Source organism: Dasypus novemcinctus, chromosome 8 (genome assembly GCF_030445035.2).
Source record: "Dasypus novemcinctus isolate mDasNov1 chromosome 8, mDasNov1.1.hap2, whole genome shotgun sequence".
NCBI classification, from domain to species: domain Eukaryota; kingdom Metazoa; phylum Chordata; class Mammalia; order Cingulata; family Dasypodidae; genus Dasypus; species Dasypus novemcinctus.
The window spans coordinates 2,071,694-2,090,503 of record NC_080680.1 but is presented as its reverse complement, the minus strand read 5'-3'; the positions used below and the strand labels follow the sequence as shown (position 1 = coordinate 2,090,503).

General features: G+C 43.0%; 1 protein-coding gene and 1 long non-coding RNA gene across 3 annotated transcripts in view; one reads left to right on the top strand and one right to left on the bottom strand.

Moving 5' to 3' along the window:
* Positions 1–18,810, bottom strand: part of LOC101418024 (contactin-associated protein-like 3) — a 216,109-nt gene that overhangs the window by 143,981 nt on the left and 53,318 nt on the right. The window lies entirely within an intron of this gene.
* On the top strand, positions 9,733–11,266 carry LOC131279388 (uncharacterized). The gene is made up of 2 exons (XR_009186714.2): positions 9,733–9,992; positions 10,834–11,266. It is a non-coding gene; the product is annotated as an uncharacterized lncRNA (long non-coding RNA).

The window sequence follows — 18,810 nt, the reverse complement described above, 5'->3', positions numbered from 1 at the left end:
AAATGACAAAAGTTGGCTCTCCTCAACCAGGTCTTCCTCATCCATCAGCCATCATGTGCGATCATCACATCACTGCAGTAGATCTTAAAGACTGTTTCTTTTCCATCCCTCTTCATGAGGATGACCATCAATACTTTGCCTTTTCTGTACCCATTACAAATAATGCAGTCCCTCAACGACGTTTTCAATGGAAAGTCCTCCCGCAGGGAATGAAAAACAGTCCTGCTATATGCCAAATGTTTGTTAGTGAAGCCACTCATCCTCTTTTACCCTTTTGTGAGGTTGTTCACTATATGGATGATATTCTTATTGCTCATGCAGACTTGACTCATCTACAAAAATGTTTGCAATCTCTTCTGCACAACGTCAAACAACTAGGTCTCACTATATCATCTGAGAAAGTGCAGAAATATCCACCCTATACCTTTTAGGCTATACCATTACAAAAGTTATCCAACCTGCCGTCCCTGTATTACAAATGCCACAAAAATGTACCCTTAATGCTCTCCAATGTTTATGTGGTGATATCAATTGGCTACGTCCACACCTAAACCTGACCGCCCATGAACTTAAACCTCTTTTCAACCTCCTGGAGGGTGACTCTGATCCCTCCAGTAGTCATACTATCAGTGAAAAGGAACGCAACTGTCTTAAACTCTTGAACGACAAAATGAAAAATCTCAGCCTAGCCCGTTTTCTGCCCTACCTCCCTCTTTTTGCTCTAATCATCAATACCCCTGGGACACCCACTGGTCTTTTATACCAAAACTCCCCCCTCTTTTGGGTACATTTATCCCTTAGTCATATGGGCAAAATTACTTCTTATTGTAATGCCATATGCATCCTTGGAAGAAAACTCAGAAAAACAGCTCTTCAGTTATACAGCCTTGAACCCGAAGTTTTAGTCCTACCTTTCACTCACGAACAGATATAACATCTTATTCAAACTGATTTAAATATGCAAATTCTCGTATCAGGATTCACAGGTCACCTTGACAACCACCTGCCAAAAGACAAATTTATCACTGCCATGGCTCTCCTTCCCTTTGTTCTCTCCTCTCACTCCTTCCCTACAACGTCTCCCATTTCTCACGCTGTTGTAATCTTTACAGATGCTAATAAAACTCATAGCTCTATAGTTGTAAAAACCCCCGGTACTTCAGGTTCTATCCATGTTGAGCGACATACTGGGTCCGTCCAACAAGGAGAAATATATACCCTCTTCCAGGCTTTCCTACACCATCAGTCCATTCCCATCAATATCTTCACCAACAGTGCATATGCGGCCAGTACTATCCATGCACTGCCACATGCTGTCTTTAAAAATAAAACAACCATCCAAGATGATTTGATGCTCTCCTTAAAATCTCTTCTTGAAAATCGCAAGCATCCCTCATTCATTCAACATATTCATTCCCATACTGGGTTCCCAGGACCTCTTGCCAGTGGCAATGCCTTGGCAGACTCCTTGCTCGTAATAAGATTAGTAACCACAGATCTAGACCAAGCTAGAGCCCTTCATGCAAATTTCACATGTCTGCTCATTCTCTCCATCAACTCTTCCTCTCATTGACACAACAGCAGTGCAAACACCTCACCCGCACATGTAAACAATGTGGCCCTCTCCTCTCCATAGGCCCTCTTCAACCCCAAGGAGTAAATCCTCGCAGTCTCCATCCAAACACTATTTGGCAAATGGATGTTACTCATGTTTCTACTTTTGGCCACAATAAATTTCTTCATGTCATAGTGGACATGTTTTCCAAATTCACCTTCGCCACTGCCCTTACAGAAGAAAAAGCAAAACATGTCATTGCTGCCCATCTTCAGGCTATTAATCAAATGGGCGTACCATGGACCATAAAAACTGATAATGGACTTTGCTATTCTTCCAAGATTTTCCAAGATTTCTGTGCCTCATGGCGCATCACACACAAAACAGGTATCCCATACAATCCCCAAGGTCAAGCTATCATAGAACACACTCATTCCACACTCAAACAACAAATTAAAAAATTAAAGGGAGAATATCCCCAAGACACTCCCCGAGATATACTAAACAAAGCCTTAATTACTATAAATTTTCTCACATTTGACAGTGAACGCTGCACCCCAGCCATCCAACACTAGGGAGGACTAAGAAATGCCCCCACCTCCTTACCATTAGTTAGATGGAAAGATCTACTTACAAATACCTGGAAAGGACCTCATCCCCTATTAACCCAAGGATGAGGATATGCTTGTGTCTTTCCAGAAACTGCAGAACAGCCAATGTGGGTCCCTAGCTGGCTCATGCAACCAGCGGACAAGAATGATGTCACCTCATAACGACCAGGCACCTCGAGACAGAACTGAACCACACCTCTCCTGTTTCCAGAGTGTGGCTAAACCCCTATTTTTCTTTTTTTATTTCATGTTGCAGCTCAATGGTACCTCCAGTACAGAGCTTTGAGCCACTATCAGAAACCCCCCTCTCGTTATGCCACTAGATGCTGAATCGCTTCAATTTCCTGCCATTCTTACCAATAATTGCACTATTTGACTCCCCTGCATAGAAACAGAGGTCCTCCAAACCAACTGGAGTTCTAATGTTAATGTCATGAGCCCCAAAACTCTTATATTTACCACCCTAAATATCTCTGTGGCATCCTATCCCCAGGGAACAAATGCCACTTGTAATTCCTCTGACTTCCCACAACATGGTCAATTACTTCACTATGAAACTGGCGACTTCTATCAAAATAATTCTAGTAACAATTCTTACCACCATTAGAGTACCCTGTGATATAAACTATCCATACGTCTGTGTCACTCCCATCAATGTACTAACACATTTAACAATCTTACCGCAGCCAGATCGGTGTTATGGGGAAAACTACTTGGACATTGGAACTCTGATTTCTTAAACTTCACCACTCTATTTTCAAAAATTATTTCAACACTAACCTCTCTTTTCTCTCCCCAAAATCTAATCATTTATGCATCTATTGGAGCACTGTTTCTGCTCTGTCTTTGCATCCTAAAGTGCATATATCACAAAGTGCAGTACCTCTGGAAGGATGTAAAAAACTTAGTTCTTATACAGCAGGCTATGGTAAACGCTCTGGACATAAGAGAGGACAATGTAGAAGCTCTGCAGTGTGCCACAAATACCTTCTGTCTTGCAGTATTGTACAACATGCGTGATTAATTAGTAGCATCAGTGCACTTGACTGGTAATCAATGACGGGTAAGATCTCCAGATGGAGACAACCTAAGACAGGCACAGTCACCTTGGTGCTCATTCAACCACTGCCTAATGCTTCTTAAAAAACAAAAATGGGAATTGTGAGTGAGCTGCAGGCACCACTCTTTAAAGATGGTGCTGAGCCTCTCAGGAAACAACTGTAAGCCACTCCAGTTTCTTTCCTGGTCTTCAGCAACAAGATCCCATGAGCCAACCAACCTCACTGAATTAGCATAACCAATCAGGTACTTGCATGCCACCTAATTTCCCCTTAGATGCCCATAAAAGCTGTTGCGTTTCCTCAATAAACCAGACCTGCACCACCAGCCTGTGTCTCCAGAGTGGTCACTGTGTGTGCTTCTTTGCTCTGCCACCCTTACCCATCTGGCTGAGGGGTCTGCCGGCCAGACCCTGTCGATGGACAGGACCTTATCTGATATATGGCTTGAAACTATTTTCTTTCATTCTCTGGGTTTTCTTTTCACTTCCTTGATAATTCCCTTCAATGCACAAAAGTTTACCATTTTGATGACATAAAATTAATCTATTGATCCTTTCATTCCTTATGCTTTTGATGTTAGATCTAAGAATCTGTTGCTGATTTCCCGGTCATGAAGATTTGCTCCTGTGTTATTTTCTAAAAGTTTTATAGTTTTATATCTGCTTTTTAGGGCCTTGAAACATATTGATTTAACTTTTGTACATGGCATGAGGTAGGGGTCTAACTTCATTCTTCTGCATGTGGATAATCAGTTTTCCCAACACCATTTGTGAAGAGACTGTTCTTTCCCCAAGGCAAGTACTTGGATTCCTTGTTGAAGGTCAACTGGATAAAGAAGTATGGGTCTATTTCCGGACTTTTAGTTCTGTTCCATTATCTGTTTCTCTAGTTTTGTGCTAGAATCACACTGTTTTGATTGCTGTAGCTTTGTAGCACAATTTAAATCCTCCAACCCTGTTCTTAGTTTTTAAGACTGTATTGGCTATTTGGAGCTCCTTCCAGTTCCATATGAATTTGAGGATTGGTTTTTCTACTTCTGCAAAAAAGGCGATTAGGATTTTGATAGGGTTTTCATTTAATTTGTATAGCTTTGGGTATTATTTAAAAATTATTAATATTGGGAAGCAGCTGTGGCTCAATCAGTTGGGCTCCCATCTACCATGTGAAGGCAGGCTTGCCTGCATGCCACAGAGTGCTGCCTGGCCTGCAGGTGCTGTGGAGAGCAGACTCAGCAAGGTGATGCAACAGAAAAAGTGAGACAAGTAAAAACACAGAAGAGCCCACAGCAAATGGACACAGAGAGCAGACAGTAAGCAAGCCACAAGGGGGAAAGGAAATAAAATAAACAAATACAGACACAGAAGAATGCACAGCAAATGGACATAGAGAGCAGACAGCATGCAAAAAGCCACAAAGGGGGGAGGATTAAAAAAATTAATAATATTAAATCTTCCAATCCATTAACATGGGATTCCTTGCCATTTACCTAAGTCTTTATCAGAAATATATTGTAATTTTCAGTATACAAGTCTTTTGTATCCTTGGTTAAATTTATCCCCCAAATTTTTTTAGATGCTAGTGCAAATGGAAGTGTTTCCTTAATTTCCTCTTCAGGTTGTTCATTGCTAGTGTATAGGTACACAATTGATTTTTGAGTATTGATTTTGTATCTTGCTACTTTGATTAACTTATTTCTGAAAAGTCAATAGTGATGTTGCCATTTTCCTTTCTGATTTTAGGTATTTGCCTCTTTTCTCTTTTTAGCTTTGTCAATTATTGAGTTTTTTATAGAAACAGCTTTTCATATTTATTCTTTCAATTGTTTTTCTGTTCTCTACTTAATTTATGTCTGCTCTAATTTTAGTTATTTCTTTTCTGCTTTCATCCTAATATCTGCTATTACAAACTTCTGGTTTTGTGTGAGATAAATAATATTATTCTGCCTATTTTGCACATGAAAAAACAAGACCTATTTTATAGTGAAGCACAGAGGTGTTAAACAACTAGCCCAAGTTCCTACAGCTCATAGCTGATGGAGCCAACCTATGAAACCATCCAATCTGATGCCAGAGTCTGCATGCCAACCTGCCTTGTTGCCATGCCTTCTGGTGCTCCCCACATGTGCTTGTTCTGATGGCAATACTATGGCCTCCCTGATTTGACAATCTTAGCATTCAAGTCATTCTCAGATTCCAGAAGAAGGGCATATTGTATTAAGAGCAGGAGTATCTTTTTATTTTGTTTTTCGTTTTTGTGATTTTTTAAAAATTATTGTCTTTTTTTTTTAAGATGCATAAATCACAAAAAAAAATGTTACATTAAAAAATATAAGAGGTTCCCACCTACCCCACACACACCCCCCCACACACACACTCTTCCCACATCAACAACCTCTTTCACCAGTGTGGCACATTCACTGCATTTGGTGAATACATTTTGAAGCACTGCTGCATCACATGGATTAAAGTTTACATTGTAGTTTATACACTCTCCGCCAGTATATTCAGTGGATTATGGCAGGATATATGATGTCCAGCACCTGTCCCTGCAATATCATTTACGACAACTCCAACTCCCCAAAATGCCCCCACATCTCATCTCTACTTCTCTCTCCCTGCCCTCAGCAACTACCGTGGCCACTTTCTCCACATCAGTACTACAGTTTCTTCCATTACTAGTCACTATAGTTCTATAGTACAATACCAGTAAGTCCACTCTAATCCATATTTTACTCCTCCATCCTGTGGACCATGGGTTGGTAATCTCCACTCTACCTCCATATTGAGAGGGGGCTTAGATTCCACAGGTCGATGGATGGGATTCTCAAGCAGGAGTGTCTTGATAGCCCTCACCTTTGCCCATTAGCACATTAGCTCAGAGTTACAGTCGCATATACTGGGTCTCCACCCACTGAGGCCAGATGGTAAGAAGCAAGGAGGGGTGGGAGAAGTGGCCAGCCTGGCACCTGGAGATCCCAGAGCAGACTTTCCCTGGAGCTCCAGCAAGGAGCACCTTGTTAGAGGATGTGATCCAACAGGACCCCTGACAACCAGAAACCTTAGGCAATGCCCACAGCAGGTATCACAGCAGCATTTAAAAAGGGGTAGGAGGAATCCATTTTCCTAACTGTAGATGCTACCTAGAGTTTACTATACTGGTTCACATCCAGCCAATGCAATTTCTTTTGGGTAAAACTTTCTTAAAAGATTTTCAGTCATAACTTAAGCAGAAACTTTCTAGCTAATGGAGCTAATAGCTAAATTGTAAGTCACCAGTGTATAAATGTGGTTAGAGAATGGAAAGCTGAAATATAATCTTTGCAGAATTCATGAAAAAGTTGTTTAGAAATGTTTGGAAAAGAATAGAAATGGCCCATCATAGGATATATAATTAGTTGCACTAACATGGATATAATAGTGGTTTGTTTTTGTTGTTTTTTTTATTTTTGGAGTAATGAATGATGGAATGATGGAGGCACAACTCAGTGATTACACCAAATGCCATTGATTGTACACTTTAGGTCAATTATATAGTTTATGAACAAAGATAATAGGGTAGGTTTTAGGATAATACACCAAATGTAAGATATGGACTATAGTTAGTAGTACTTGGAAGACGCTCTTTCATAATTTGTTCACAAATGTTTCACAAATGCAAGGTATTTGTGGTGAGGTGAGGTATGGGAGCCCTGTATGATGTTATGCACATTTGTTTTGTAAGTTCATAGCTTTTACCATACATTTATTATGATGTATTTTCATGTATATAGGATATACTTCAATAAATAATAGTTGATTTTAAAATAAAGTAATTAAATAAATTTTTTCAGCCATGGCTTCAGTGAAGACTTTAGCTCAGAAGAAGAACTTTCACTGAAGACTTGAGTCAAACCACCACCATCACCAGTCATCTTCGAACAGCCCACATAGAAATTCAAGCTGTGTACATTCAGAGAATGAGACAGCGTACACTTAACATCCTTTCGGATTAGGGCTGCCTGGAGGTTTTGACATACAGGGTTTTCAAGAGCACCTAGACAGCATGTGAACTTCATTACATAACTGATTAATGTATTTATTTAATATCAAGGGTAGAAAACTTACGAGCAATGTAATTCATTGGTCATTTCACTTATTACTGTGAGATGTAAAGAGAGAAAAAAATATTGCCACTGTAATTTTGCATAGAGTTTGGGGGATATTTTTTTATAATGCCTCCTTACAATAAATATGAGCCTGTTCCCATATCTGAATTTTCCCTTGGTGAGAGCTTCAGCTAATAAAGTTTTTGCTGGAGTGTGGCACGAGAGCTCCCTGGGGATCTGTTTCCACTGTTCAAGCAGTTCTCTCTCTTTAAAAAAAGAATGCTATTCAGTCCTTAAAATGTGAAATGCTCTGATTGGAAGATATGCCACTCAGGGTGAAGGATTAATAACCTTTAAATAACGCCAAGTAGAAGAGAGAAGTTCAAATCCAAGTAGAAGAGAGAAGTTCAAATCCTTCCATAGACAAGGCTGGGAGGCAAAGTTCTGGCATTTGCACTGCCTTTCCTGTCTTACTCGAAACTACTTCTGGTGACACGTCCTGACCTTTGAATCTTTTCGAAACTGTGCCCTTCCATAGGTATTAACTGATTCCTCTTCAAGGACACAATCAGAGGAGGATTATTTCAACAGCAGGTAAACAGGGATTGGACGGGACACAAGTCACGGGCTCCAGGTCCTGGTGTTTATGCAGGAAGCTTCTCTTTTAGTATTTCTATGTCAGAAGCCACTCTTGTCTCCATGTACGTACTACCCCTGCCACCCAATCCAGCAGAGGCATGACTTAGATACACTGTCCTTTTATATCCAAGAAGAAAGTCACTAGGTTTTTCCTCAAATTGAAAGAGCAAGTATTCTTACCTACAGCATCAGAAAGCCTGATTTAGGGGAAGCCACTGCGGCCATGACTCAAATTCTGTTGGTGTGAAGGAAACTCCAGACAGCGTCCCCATTGCCACTGACAATCGCAGGTCGTTGTGGTTTATATTTATAATGAAAAGACAGTAAAAGTTCTATGCCTTCCTGCCATTAGCATATCGATTTATGATTTGACATAATTTATGTTGAGGGAAATTTGGAGGACAAGATTAACATAGAACCATCCATTAAACAGCACATTAAAAAACAGAGCTTCAAACACCAGCAGGCAAAGACTGGGCAGGTCATGGGGCCTTAGAGAACTCCCAAATGATGCCTGGGAAGCAGTTTCCAGAGACTAGAAATGGTCTTGTGAAAATTGTATCAGCTCCCCCAGCCCCCTGAGCCCTGTCGGGGCCACACAATGACTCTGGGATGGATGCAGGTATCCCCAGAGGCTGCACTGCAGAGAGCCCAGAGCTTGGGGATTCGCTGCTTTTCTAGAGACAGGAAGTAGCCCTGCCCCTTAAGGGAAGTGATAGTTACCTTAAGATTGCTCACAGCAAATATTCTGAGTAACGGGCCTGGGAAAGCACTGCGCACTATTCGTAATTCCAACAAGACACTGTGGGGTGCCCCTACCCACATGTCCTGCAAGCATTTCTGTGGGTAAAAGGTCGTGTATAAAAGCACTGTTTTTCTTTAAACTCTTTTTAAAACTGAGCCTTTACCTAGAAAGAAATGCAACCATGTCATTTTTAAGGGCTATTCAATTTTTAGCCCTTTATTCAGAGGGAGAAAATGCTACTAATGATTTCTTGTTTATTCTTCCAGAAATGTTCCATTTAACCTGCACATATGTGTGCCTGAATTTGGGGAATTTCAAAGGGAAACAAAATATACATATTATACTGTACTTTGCTTAAATTTAAAAAAAGTTTCTTGACGTTTTTATCAATAATATGTTTACCTCCTTCTTTTCACAGACAGTATCCCTTACCCTATTATTCTGTAAAATGGAGGTACCATAATTTATGTTTTCATCTATTGACAAAGAACTGGGTCATATTTGTAAACAATCATTACCAGATTTTGTCTAGGTTCTTGACTAAACTGCAAGAAATGAATTTCAAGAGCAAGCCATGTTGATCAGGCCAGTAATTTATTAAGGTAGGGAGGGAAGAGAAATAGAAAATAACAGATCACGGGTCCCAGAGGAATGAGGAATGACTGAAGACTGATAAAGCGGGCTTATTTACAGCCCTCTATTCCCCACTATTGATTATAAATTCCCAGTTTTACTTGATCCAGGCCCAGGCAAAGACATCGGAATAAGGGACAAACAGAAAGCAGGACAGGGCGAAAGCAAGAGAGCAAAAGGCCTTCGCACCTGCTTTTTAAACCACTAATTACCCCGCCCCTTTGCTAATGTCAGGGAGGAGTTCCAGCTGCTTGCTGTTTTGATTACCCCGCCCATCAATCCCCAGGAGGGCCCAATGGTAAGGTCCTTGGGGAATGTCCGCGGCTTCTCCTGGTTTCCGAGGAAATCTCGTCTGAGTGGGAGTTCTCGCGAGAGTCTTCCAGCAGCCATCTTGGGAGTGTTGAGGTCTCGTGTCAATGGCAGCAGTTTTTTGGCTGGGTTCAAGATCCGTCTATTGGAAGGCAGCTTTGCTCACACTATACTACCCACACAAGATCCGTCTGTTGATCCCCATTTAGCCTGCTTCAGTGATGCCATCAGTGTTCCCGCGGGGGCTTCGCGTGCACATCTGTGGGTGTCCCTGGGGAACTGCCCCCAGCGTTGCTGGTACATTGAGGGGACTTACGGCACCGCTCCTCTGGATCATCTTGCGGAGCGCTGAAAAGTGGGTGCTTTTAGCTATTGCTGTTACTTAATTTTATAGACCTCCCCCTCCAAGGATATGTGCCAGGGAGAGTTCCTGCTTCTCCATGCGCTGAGGCAGAGATGCCCCTCTTGAATCATTTGAGCTTCACCATCACAGTTTCTTCTCCACTGTGAAACCCCTGCACCGTGGTGAGGCGGTTGTGAGGGGGTCCTGCAACCAGACAACCTGGGCTCAAATCCACCACAACCAGCGGTGTGGCGCTGCTCAGCTGATGTAGCCTCTCTGTGCCTTAGACTCCTAACCCGCAAACTGGGCACAATGGGGTGGCTGGAGGATTTGTTGAATAAATGTATATAAAGCACATGCAGTAGTATCTATCACTCACTAAGCACCCAGCCTATATCTATGTCAACTTGTCTTATTTGGTTAATATTTTATTTAGATTGATTTTTTTAACCTTACTTTTATGCTAAGCAATATCAAGGATGTCATAGATCTGATGTACTATTATATTTTTATTATGAAAGATATCAGATTAAATACAGAAACACAGAAATTAAAGAAAATAAGTCTTTACTACGGCACAGTTTAGAAAGTACTGTCCTAAGAGTATTACCAAATGTTTGCTAGGTTTAAGTCTGATTGGTTACATTATATCACATCACCATTTTAATTTTCACTTCTTCACATAAGGGAGGTTGATCATCTTTATTAATTTATAAACTTTTTTTTTGTTAATTTTATAAACTGCCTATTTGTATCTTTGCTAATTTTTAAATGGAGGTTTTTGTCTTATCCACTGATTTATAGGAGTGGCTTTATAAATTAAGGAAATAACCTGTTTTTCATATTGAAGCAGGCTAGTAAAATAAGGAACCAACAGACGGATCTGGAACCTGGCAAAGAAACTGCCACCATCAACGTGGACATCGATGCTCCCAAGATGGCTGCTGGAGACCCTCACGGAACTCCCACTCGCAAGATTTCCTCTGGAAGCCTGGAGAAGCCCTGGATATTCTCCAGGGGCCTCACTGGGCCCTCCTGGGGGATTGATGGGTGGGGTAACCAATCAACACAGCCAACAGCTGGGGCTCCTCCCTGCTATTAGCAAAGGGGAGGGGTAATTAAGGGTTTAAAGAGCAAGTGGGAAAGAACCGTCCCTGCCCCATCCCTGCCCCACCCGTGATCCTGCCTCCCCACCCCCTTGCCTGTTGACACCTATTCTGGCCTTCTTCGCCCCTCCCCCAACCTGAGACAACATGCAAGTAAAACTGGGCATTTATATTCTGTAATGGGGAACTGGAGTCTGCAAATCGGTCCTCTCTCACTCTTCAGCCCCTTCCACCCTACCTGGGCCCCATGATCTGTTATTTTCTCCCATTTCTCCTCTTCCATTTCTTAACAAATTACTGGCCTAACCCACCAAGTTTGCTCTCAGAATTCATTTCTTGCAGCTGAGCCAAGAACCTAGAAAAAATCCGGCAACAATATATATTTTAATTTTTTTCCCTATTGATGCTCAATGTCTTACGATAGCCTTTATTCACACAACATTTTTAAGTTGATCTAGTTTATCAATTTTTTTCTCTTGTAGCATTTTGGTTTTGTGACTTTCTTAGAAATATATGCTCTCTCCAACATTATGTACATAAATACTTTCTCATGATTTTTTCTGGTTCTTTCTCTGTGGCTGTTTTATCTTAAATCTTTTTTTTCTGTTTAATATACTTTTATTTTTTAAAGATATTAGGTTACATAAATGTAACATAAAAAATGTAGGGGATTCCCATATACCTCACCGCCTTCTCCTCCCACATTTTCCCACATTAATAACATCCTTTATTAGTGTGGTACGTTTACTAAAACTGATGAACACGTTTTAGAGCATTGCCACTAAGCATGGGTTCTAGTTTACCTTGTAGTTTACACTTATCTTAAATCTTTAGTTCATTTACTATCTGTTCAAGGTATGAGGTCTGCTTAAGGTATGAGGTAGGGATTCAGCTTTATCTTTTCCACGTGGCTACCTAGCTGTCCCAGCATCATTAAACAACCCATTTTTTAACTGAAAAAAAAAGCTACATTTATTTTATGCTAATTCTGTACATTTATTTATAATGAGCCCTGTTAAGTTCCTTCACTAATCTCGGCATTAATATGCTAATGTGCAATTAGTATGCTAATACATAGACCTGTACATTTAAGCCGACCAAGAGTGTTTTTCGTGTTTTGACCAGGCTGCTAGTCTTACCCCTCCAAGCCCCTGCCGCCCCTACCCACCCCAACTACCATGAGATTAATCTGGCAGCTGTAGGACTCCAGAGAACAATGTGGAATGCAAGAAAAAGGACGAGGGCACTGTTGGCTAGACCCTAAACTGCTCTCACCATCAGCCTACCCTGACCCCCTCCCCTGGCTCCCAGGACCTTGAGGAAATCTAGTTAGGCAGGGCCCCATTTCCCTCCTCCCGCAGGTGGCCCAGGATTCCAGGGGGGCTTAAGCTCTGCACAGGAAGATGTTCCAAGCCCCCTGGTCCTACTGGCCCCTCAGGAAGTGTCCAGCCCAAGAAACTCTCCCAGGGCTCTTCCTCCAGCCCACGCCCAGCCCTCGTTTCCACAGAGAGAGCTCCCCTCTCTCCCCTGCTCTGGCAGCCCCTGAATAAAGTCATCCTGCCCAGGTAACATTGTCTGGTGCAGTTTTATAATGTAGTTGCCTAACCTGTACAAATAATCCCCTTTATTAACTACTGTTTTTTCCCAATCGCCTTGGCTATTCTTGCATGCAAACATTTCCAATTATTTTTTTTTAATCTCATTTTATTTAGGGTTTAAATTAGGACACCTTCTATTAGAATGAATGAAAACAATACTGAGCCTTGATAGCTAAGGACAGGGATTAATTCCAGTATTCTTTCCTGCCCCTTGGTGGTGTTTTAAATATTCCTTGATACATTTGTCATTAATTTTATTGTGTCTGACTCGATTATAACTGAGGTCCATGTTTCCTTTATTTTTAAACTAAATATTAGGGAGAAATTATTGGTTTTGAAATTGCTTTCATAAGGAGGTACATTACTCAACTTTTTTCAAAGAGATTGTCTTGTGTTTACAAGGAGTAAATAATGATAATGTTTTTCCATTCTAATTTCCTTCTTTAACTGAATGTACTGGTTTACTTGGGAAAATAAGGGTAGAGACCTAGGAAGGAGGCCCAAACATTCATCTTTGTAGTCATTTCCAAAATAAGGGGAACTCCAAATTCACCCTCCATGGGATCAAGTTATGAAATAAGAAGTAGAAATTTAGGATCTCTCAAAGTCCATGAAGAGGAATGAGAGAAAGGACTTCTTTTTACCTAAGTAAAATCAGCTACACCCACACATCCCCCACCACAGCTCTAAGAAGGTGGGTTAGCGCACAGGCAGCTCTTTCAAGGCAGACGTTGAACTGCTGCTCCCTCCTCAGTGCTGTTCAAGAGATGGCACTGAAACTAGAGAGCCGGCAGGAGAAAATAAGTATAGCAGATCTCTACCTCACACCTTAATAGACACTAAATGGATTACAGGGCTCAGCAACCTACAGCCTGTTTTTGTAAAGGAACCTTCACTGGCCCGCAGTCCCACTCATTCGTTACTTACTGTCGATGGCCGTTTACAAGAGCGGAGTTGAACAGCTGCATCAGGGTCCATGCAGCCGCCAAAACCTATTTACTATCTGACCCATTTCAGAAAAAGCTTGCCGACCCCCGGTCTAAACCAATATGCCCCTCAGTGTGGGACTTTTATTTTATTTTTTTTTAAAGATTTATTTATTTCTCTCCCCTTACCACCACCACCCCCAGTTGTCTGCTCTCTGTGTCCATTCACTGCGTGTTCTTCTGTGACACTTCTATCCTTACCAGTGGCATGGGAATCTGTTTCTTTTTGCTGCATCACATTATTGTGTCAGCTCTCCGTGTGTGCGGCGCCATTCCTGGGCATGCTGTACTTTCTTTTGTGCTGGGCGGCTCTCCTTATGGGGCGCACTTCCTGCACGTGGGGCTCCCCTATGCAGGGGACACCCCTGTGTGGCACGGCACCCCTTGAGTGCATCAGCACTGCGCGTGGGCCAGCCAGTGTGGGACTTTTAAACAGACCTGGATGGCACCCAGCTTCGCAACTGAAGTCCTGTCCCTGCTATTCTGAAAGTTGAGGTCTGTTGACCAGAAATTCTCATTACCTGAGCGTTTGGAAAGTGTGATATTAATGTTTTAAAAAAGTATTCAAAGTCTGATTTGTCAACCCCCTTCTCAATTTTTATGATTAATTTCATTACTGCCTGTGTCTATACAAATTTGTAAATGGTGTAAAAGCTGCTTGGCCTCAAAGGCAGAGAATTATTCTGACTGCAAGTAGCCCGGGTGCTGTGGAATCCATAAACCATCTGCGTCATCGAGAACTGTGCACGTGGCAGTGTTCTGAAGAAACGGACCTCTAATCTGCCATTTCCTCAAGACCCCGAAGAGTCTGGCCTCAAACCGCTGGTGTCATTTACGTCAAAATTACAGACTGAGGAACTCTTCCATAAATAGCCTGAAGTACACACTATATTTGTGTGTGCAGTATATTCGAATTCCAAGTGCAAGTTGTAAAGTTCTTAGAGTTTGCCTCCGGGAGCATACACGCCTCGCCACGCGAAGGAAAGTCACCCGAATTGCAATGGGTTAGGGAGAATTTCCATGAATTCCTGCTGGAAATGTTTCTTGAGCTGCGCTGCTTTCCATCTGCCTGAAACTTGGCTCTTCCACATTGTTTTTCACTCAGTGTGATGCCAGAGCACTTTTTTTGGTAAGAATTTAATTTTGACCTCTTTTTTTCTTAAAACAAAAGAATCTCTATTGTTATGTTGTTCCAAATGAACAACATTTAAATCTGTCTCCCCCAGGACTCTCCCACACTCCATTCATTTAACTCTTCACTAGTTACCTTTTTCATAAATAATGTCCTAATTTCTTCATATCTCTAGTAATGCCACTTCAGCAAGCACTTCATTGTAATGAAGAGTGAAGTTGTACTTTGCAGTGCATGAGTTGAGAGTTGCGATTTATCTCATTATATATTGCAACTACCACTTGCCCATGTGATAACACACATCAGTGCAAATGAGCGAAACTGTTAATTTTGGAAAGCAGTAGAGTACGTACCAAGGATATAAGACAGCCAGAATCCCAGACTCCAGAATTTATATGAAGTAGGTAAGGGATGAATGAATATAGTAAAAGGGACATAAAAAGTGGGAGATGAAAATTACAAGTATGGGGAGTGAAGCTTCACTCACATGAGAGTGGAGCTTTTCGGGCTGGGGAGGGCTGTAAGAGATGGAGGGAAGGAAATTCCACGCAGCAGTGTGAGTCCAGCAGGAGCAGCGCCTACAGGATCTTGACCACTGCCGTTCTGGGGTTGCACTTCCCCGTCTTCACCTCTTCAGCAGCACTGAGCGTTTTCTCCATATCTAGCCCAGTCTTCAGCTCGACTGTCACTGCGATGCAGAACGGAGGGCACACGTGGCCTTCTCTCTTGGTTCCACAGGGCTTTGTACTTGTCCTACTTTGGTGTTGGGAGTGCTAACCTTTCACTATACTTACATATGATACCCAAAGCCTCCCACCCTTCAGGAGCATCACGTCGTTGGCTAAGCTTTCTGATCCCCGAGCTGCCCGTCTGGACTGAGGGCTATCTGAGAACAGGAGCTTTCCTTAATTTAATCTGACAACCATTTATTGAGAAGCTAAAACGGGTCGGATTCCCCGGGACACCAATCGCTCAGCGCACAAGAGGGAGAGGGGCCAGGAGACCCACGGGCAGGCCACGAAGGCACCTGCAGTTCCCACAGCTGTTCATGGGAGGAGGCACACAGAGGGATCATGAGCTCAGCGTGGCCAGGTGCACGGTTATGAAGGGGCAGCCCCATCTGCGACAAGGCTGCAGATGTTCCCGGGAGGTGACGCGTCGCTCCAGTCCTGCCAGAGACCAAGAGGTTTCAGAATTGAACCTGGAATCAATACACCTGGGACAGGTGCAGGGCAGACCCTGGAGACCCCTGCAGCCCCTTCTTTGTGACCTTCCCTGTGATGTGGGGCTGGGCCCAGCATGAGCCATTAACTCATGAGCAATAAAATTAGAAGCATGAAACTGTTATAGCCATGTATTAATAGGACCTGAAATATCAGATATATATTGAAATGACTGACTAAATGAGACCCCTGTCAAGTGAATTTTCCTCCCACCTTCTCCCATCCGAGTTTCTTTCCTTAGCAAAGTGTACAATTCCTTATGCACAAACATTTTCCTGACCTGATTCCTGTTTTTCTTATTATGAGTTTGTTTACCTTTCCTTCACTTTCTTTACTTGGCAAACACGTACTTGTCATACAATTTTTCTATTTCTACCAGGCAACCACAGTTTTTTAAAAAATCCTGAATCCAATATTTCTCTATTATTATTTTAAATTATGTGATATTTCAAACATACCCCAAATAAAAGACACACAGGTACCCATGATCTGGATTTTACAAATTTACCATATTGCCATTTGTGCATCAGGTCTTTCTTTTAAATAAACAAAGCCCTGCAGATATAAATAAATCCTCCATCCCATCCCTTGTGTGCCCAGTGTCTCTCTGTTATTTCTCATACTTTAAATCTTTGGCTTTGCCTGTGTAGCTCTCCTTAGGACACTGTTAAGATTTTGTGTCTCTCTCAATACAATGTTAATAAGCCTCATTAATTAGTCTGTGCCATTTTCTAGCTCAAAAATTACCCCAAAAAGAATAAGTTTGTAAATGGATTACTATTTCTAATTTATTCCCATCTAAGGATCTAATGTTGCATATATTTTCATGGCAAAAAAGAAAAACCTATTAAATAGAGTTATTTTTATATTAGAATTTATGTTTATATTAAGTAATTTATTTTCTGGGTTTTTTTTCACATATATTTTACCTTTCTATTCTTAGAAACAGTGCCTTTCTCACATAAAAGGTGTATACTGAAGGAAAAATCCATTTACAGTCTAACTTGTCATGGCATTTTGAATCGTAGCTCTCAGGGCTAGAACCTTTAAATTAGATTTCTGATTGGAAAGAATAAAGCCCTAGTATTGCAGAATGTACAGACTGAAGAACTATTAGGGTTCTCAAAGACAGTACTACCTCTAGGCTCTGCACCACTTGGTTGCCACTGGTTGATCAAGCAATTGGAAAACCACGGGAGGACGGTCCTGCAGTGCAGGTCCCAAGGCCAGGCCTATTCCCGAGGATTCCAGGTAGCCGGGGGTTAATTCCAGAGGCAGAGCAGACTTGGCCACAGATGAGACCGCTGGCATCTCCAGCAGCCCGCGGGGCAGGTGCAGCCGGTTCTGGCAGAGGGTGTGCCACCTTGCTGCAGGAGGTTGTTGGTGAGGGAGGAGCGGGGAGTGGGGGTATATGGGAACCTCTTATATTTTTTAATGTGACATTTTGTGTGATCTATGTATGTTTTTAAAAAAAGATAATATAGACTGATTAGTGAAAAAAAAAAAGAGGAGGGTAAATTTTGTAGCAAAATCAATTCCTATGGTAGAGCACAGGTGTTCTGAAGGTCTGTAGGAGGTCCACGAAAGAGATAAATAATATTTTCAGATAAGCTGAAAAAAAAAAAAAAAACGCAGATTCTGACCCAGTGGGTGGGGTGGGACCTGAATTCCACATTCCGGTCGAGCTCCCAGGGCTGTGCTGCAGTGGGCTCCGCAGGTCTACCAGCGGGACCTTTAGCCATCAGTCTAGGTCCATTCTCTTGTACAGAAAAGCAGAGGAGAGGGATGGAGAGAGAAGAGATATAAGGAGAAGAAATGAGAGGAAAATGAGGCAAAGGACCAAGGAAAGAGGCTGAGAGAGAGGGAGCCGACTCTGTGGAGGTACAGCCCTCCCAGCACCCTTCCTAAGACATCTCCCCAGACCCCATCTGGGCAGCCCAAGTCCCTCCGTGATTCCATCCGCTCGCCCAGCTGCCGGGGGCTGGCCGTCCCCGCCACCTCATCAGGCTACCCGTGCACGGGGACACGCTCTGCAGGGCCTGCAGCCCCAGCCTGGCCCTGATTTTGGAAGGAGAAGGGGAAGGAACATCAGAAGCCAGTCCAGAGACGTGAGGGCGAAGGCCTGGGCTGAGCATCTGAGGCCCTCTAAGCTCCCACCCACCTCCCACAGTGGGGCAGAGTCCCGACTTGCCTGAACGTTTGAGGTGACGTACTCTCATCTGCAACACTGCAGGAAGGGCGAGGAAATGGGGGAAATGGAGAGAGGAGAAAGGAATGAGGAAAGAGTGTATAATGGGGGAGGGAAAGCAAGGAGAATAGACAGAGAAGGAGAGATTTCAAGTTTAGAAGGGAAGAGGGAGACAGCTTGAGAAGAGTCTGGAGGCAAAATAAGAGAGAAGACAAGACAGCCAGGGCTGCTGGAGGAGGCCCCATGGAGGGGCAGGGAGTCAGGGGCCCCCAGACTAGGCCTTGAAGGGGGGTCTCCACAGTGCATGTCATGGGCTCAGCCCCCAGAGGAGGGAGGACCCTACTGGCTTCCCGGGTGCACCTGCTTCTCCCAAACAGACAGGGAGGGAGAAGCAGCAGGCCGCAGGTGCTGCGGGGCCCGAGAAGGCCGCTGGGGGCGGCGCTGGGGGCATCCCGGGCAGCTTTCAGGCACAAAAGGAAAGGCCTGGGCTGGGCCCAGAGCACAGAGGAGGGCCGGGGCATGACAGGGGCCCTGCGGTGGGCGCCCCCAGCCTCCAGGCTGCTGCTCTCCGGTGACCCGCACACAGCCCGCCTGAGC